Source organism: Sciurus vulgaris (assembly GCF_902686455.1).
Source record: "Sciurus vulgaris genome assembly, chromosome: 17".
Classification (NCBI taxonomy): domain Eukaryota; kingdom Metazoa; phylum Chordata; class Mammalia; order Rodentia; family Sciuridae; genus Sciurus; species Sciurus vulgaris.
The window spans coordinates 66,314,663-66,319,766 of record NC_136478.1 but is presented as its reverse complement, the minus strand read 5'-3'; the positions used below and the strand labels follow the sequence as shown (position 1 = coordinate 66,319,766).

General features: G+C 39.4%; 1 pseudogene across 1 annotated transcript; it reads right to left on the bottom strand.

Annotated features, from left to right (window-relative positions):
- Positions 1–3,638: 3,638 nt before the first annotated feature.
- LOC306648549 (vomeronasal type-1 receptor 4-like) lies at positions 3,639–4,535 on the bottom strand (annotated as a pseudogene). Its single transcript has one exon. The product of its transcript is annotated as a vomeronasal type-1 receptor 4-like (transcript).
- Positions 4,536–5,104: the final 569 nt, after the last annotated feature.

The window sequence follows — 5,104 nt, the reverse complement described above, 5'->3', positions numbered from 1 at the left end:
ATCTTGGTTTATTTGGGACATTTTTTTCCCTTGTTTTCTCATATTGGTCAGATGTCAGTGAGACTCTGAGATGTTGCAGATTTCCTCTATTTGCTTGTAGTGTCCCTGTGGATTTCCAGTGTATCACCTTCCTGCCTTCAGTAGCCTGAAGTCTTAGAGTAACTTGATAAGGGTGTGCTTCTGAAGAAATCTGCCCTTAGCCTATTATTAGTTCCAGGGTTTGAGCTGGCTCTGTGTGGAAAGGCTCTCACTGGGGGGCCTGCTCCGAGAAGTTATCAGTGTAGGAGGAGCCCAACACAGGTCTGCCTGGGGAAGGCTCTAGCTGCCCTGCCCTACTCTATTAAGCCACCCGAATCCGGGCCTGCCACCCTGGCGGAGCTTCACCAGATTGGGGAGAATCACCCTGTGGCTCTATTTTAGTCCAAGTCTCTCAATGCCTCCCTCTTCTTGAAACCTGGGTTCTAGAGTGACTGGAGATTCAGTCACCCACTTGTCCGCCATCTTGGATCACCCTGTGGAAAAAGCCTCCCATTTAGGTTTTAAAATGCCTTTTTTATGTGGATTTCCATCTCATTCCTAAGATTTGGAAACCTTCCTCATCCTATTTCTTTGAAGATGTTATGCAAATTTTGTTTTTTTTAATTTTATTCTACATAGACATATGTAAAGTAGAGTGCATTTTTACATATTATACATTCATGGAGTATAACTTATTCTAATAAGATCCCATTATTGTGGTTTTACATAATTTGGAGTTTCATGGTTGGTGTATTCATATATAAACATAAAAATGATATCCATCAGATTCATTCTACTCTTTCCTATTTCTAGCCCCCTCCCATCCCTGCTTTTCCCTCTGTCTAATCAACGGATCTTCTATTCTTCCCATCCACACCCTTGTTGTGTGTTCACGTCCACATCTTGGTGTCTTCATTTGTGTCAATGATTCTTAGATTGGTCTCCTGATGTTATCTCTTATTTCTTAAATATTCTGGTCATTGCTTTTGGCATCTTTTCTTTGCTGTCAAATTTAGTTTTTAGATTATATAGTAGGGCTCAGAAAAACTTTCTCCTTTTTGGTCTTTCTATAATTTTTTTACTTTGATTCACTTGGTTCTTTTTTAGAATCTATATCTCTTATATTGAAATTATCTCTCATTTTTGGTATTTCAACTCTTAGTTTCTTATTTTCAAAGTATGAACTTTCTGAATTCTTCTTCTGATATTTCCTCCAATGTGATATAAATAGGATTAGGTTTTGCAGTGTTGTGGGTTAATTGGGGGGTTTGTTCCCTTGCTTTTACATATTGCTTTTATTTCTACACATGTGAACACTATTTAGTGAGCGTCTTTCTCATAATTGCTCCAGGCTGGGAAAATATCTATGTTCTAATACTCCTTTGTATCCTCTGCTATGGCCAGTATCAACACCATGTATATATTTCAGCTTGTGTGTACATTTCAACACACAGTATATATGCCCATACTCAGGCATACTGAAACATTTACATATACAAGTCATTCCCATACTGTCAATTTCACCTTACACACACTCACAATGCAGAAACAAATACAACTATCATGTTCCACTCTCTGTCACATACTCACACATTCATCCTCACTGTTTGTCTCAGTACCTATAAATATATCATATATATAAATAAATATATATAAATTTGTGCTTTTACAGGCCCATGAATGCCATCAAGAGGGTGACAAAGTCTGCTCTTTACATTCCTTTCAACCTACCACACCCCACCATAACAGCATTGTACACATGCAACATTTAAACAGGCTCTGGAGTTTGCTATTAATGCACAGGTGTGATGTGAAAAGCCACAATGATCAAATTTTAAGCATTATCAACTCCTCATGAACTGCATGCATGCCTTTGACCCACTACCCATAATCTGATAACCCCTTCCCTTATCTCCTAAGTGCTTTTTCCCACTCATGTCTAAGGTTCCATCCTCCTTCAGTCTCCCTACACTTTCCTATGCATGTCTTTCCACCCCCATATCTATCATCACCCCCAGGCTCCACTTCCATTCGTTATACCCTGTATGCGCCTTAGTCCATTGCCCACCAAGATCTGCCTCCTGTCATGCTCTTTTCCCCACAGCATACTTCATCATGCTTCCAGGGAACTTTAAACCTCTTTTGCCCTTGAGCCATGCTCTGTCATTTTATCCTCCATTAATGTCACACCTTGCAATCATTATCCTGTCCTGAACCCAATATCCATAACTTGCTTGCACATAAGCTTTCTGTGCGAACTTAAACCCAGCTTTGACATTAGCCCCTAAGAAACATGTAATACCCTTTTGTCTTTTAGCTCTATCCAGCTCTTACCCAGCACTTCATATACCCACCCTCCAGGCTAAATGTTCCAATGTTAAGTCTGTCATCCCATATCCCTGTGTCCTCTGCTCATTCTCATCTATTCCACAGCCAGACACTGTCATTCTTCTAAGTGCTTCAGTCTCAAACAGTTGTTACTGGTTATTATTCACATATGACCTATGAGTTGGTGTTTTCATATGGTGAACAAATTCTAAGGCAGGTGAAATAGAAATTATGACAAATGAGTTTATCAGCAAGTTATCAGAAAAGTAAAACACATCTCTCTGGATGTGTTTTTAGTGTTTTTAAGAGCCACATATTTCTCCAGCCTCTACAAGAGTGTTTCAGTGTTGATTTTCTACATGTTGTAGTTGCACAGTGGCTGTTTTCAGGGAAGTCTTGGAGCTGGAGTGTTGGAGATAGGATTAGGATTAGTTAAAATGAGAAAAATCTCTCCTGTGCTTGCTGGCATGTACTTAATTGGCTGCACTAGGTGTTAAAGCATATTGCTTTTAACTGAGACCCCCCAAACTACTGTAGGGCTCAGTAGCATGCATGGATTCAGGGCTGCATCAGGGAACTTGGACTGCATTACCCTGCATAAGGCAAGGTAGCTGCATGACAATGCTCCACTGTCCAGTGCACCAGATTCCAACCTGCAGAGCACCACCATCTACTTACTCTTGTCTTGGCCTCTATTTCATCTTCATTCTCTAATCACACTAATAGTACAAATTTGGAAAAATATCTATTCATTATACATGTATCCCAGGTACTTTCTGGACCTAGTTTTACCTTTCAACAAAAGCTCTCCATAAGATAGGAACATATAAGATAAACATATGGAGAAATGTTGACTAGAATATCCATCACTCATTTCTGCACTGTATTTTATTCTGGCAAATATTTTCAGGAGTACACCATTTGTTCAGTCATTGTGATTAAATTGATTTTGAAGGATTGTGATTAAATTGATTTGAAGTCATTGTGATTAAATTGATTTTGAAGGATTGGGTACCCATTCATTTGATTTGCTATATGAATTCAGATGACCCTCTACATGATGCTGTGCATCAACATGAGCATGATCATCTTCATTGCCTTACACTGAACACGTAGATCCCACATTCAGGCAGCTGAGAATCCCAATGCCCTTTGAAGTTTACAATACAAAGACAGGTGACTCTTTCGTAAGTTTTTCTATTGATGTTTTGAACATGAAGAATGACTAAATGATAGCACATTGTACAAAACTTACAATTCATATACTTATGAAATTTTAAATTTCACATTTCTCAGAAACAGAACCTGAAGAAAATGGTGTCATGGCTCATGAGAATAAAGGGGTTGACCATGGGAAAACACATGGCAAGCAGTGTACTGATGTTCACCAACCACCAACTGGAATTAAAATGAAGGGCAATATAAACATTTAATAGGGAGGAAAGGGTGTGGAAACTCACAAAGGAGCACACCAGGACAAGGATTCTCTTGGTGGCTCTAGACTCAGGGCAGGATCTGGAGGAAACTTTGATGCTGTGAATGTGCTGAACCCATTGCTTGTGCCTGTGCAGAAGGACAATCACGGAGCCACTGGACCAGATCATGAGCACAGAAAAGATAACCTCAGGAAATACAATGAGTGCTGAGTATAATGTGTCTGTGATTTTGTCACGACCTTCAGAAGAACAGTATCCATAATTTGTTTTCTTTGACAGGTTTTTGCTACTCTGTGTGCTAAATATATAGAGAGGAAAAATGGAGTTCACCACCATGTACAGGATCCAGCAGAGGGAAATTGAGAAGTCAATGTACTTTGGAGATTTTTCTTTGAGATTACTCCAATAAGAGTCCATGGGGCTGATAGTGATGTTCTGGAAGACACTCAACAGGCAGGTGATGACAATGGACATACTCCTGCCCACTCGCTGAGTGTATAAAAGAAGTTTGCATCCAAGGTCAGTCAAAAAATGCTTCCAACCAAAAGCTGTCATTGTCTGGGGAATACCTTTAGAGAGAATAAGCAAAGAGTTGGCTATAGTCATGTTCCTGAGAATCATATCTCTGGGCCTTAATGTATATTCATTGCAGGAAATGACTAAATGATAATAAAGCGGAGAGAAATTTCCAAGAATTCCAACTGCTGACTATGATAAGAACATCAGTCCCATTGCCATGTCCCTGGAGTCCATTCTCTCATTCAGTGTATTTTTCTTTCAATGATAGCAACAGTTCTTCCTATGAGCAAAATGATTCATTAAATTTTTTTTTAGTGAAGCACAGTGATATACACCTGTGGTCACCAGCTCCTCAGGAGACTGAGGCAGAAGTATGGTTTGAGCCTTCGTACTAAAACTCAGTGTGAGCCAGACAAGGTGGTGCATGCCTGTAAGCCCAGTGGCTCAGCAGGTTGAGGTAGGAGGACTGTAAATTCAAAGCCAGATTCAGCAAAAGTGAGGCACTAAGTAACTCAGTGAGAGCCTGTCTCTAAATAAAATAAAAAGTAGGGCTGGGGATGTGACATACTGACTGAGTGCTCCTGATTTTAATCTCTGGTACCCCTGCCATGCCAAAACATAAACCCTGAATCACTGAAGAATAACAACAGTAGTATACATTTTGATCATCATGTTCAGAACAGTGTCTAACCATTTTTATTTTAAAAAATTATGTTTTAGCCACTTAATTTGATATCCATATATAGAGGGAAAATGATATTTACCAGTATATGCAACATATATAGAAGAACATTGAGAACCCA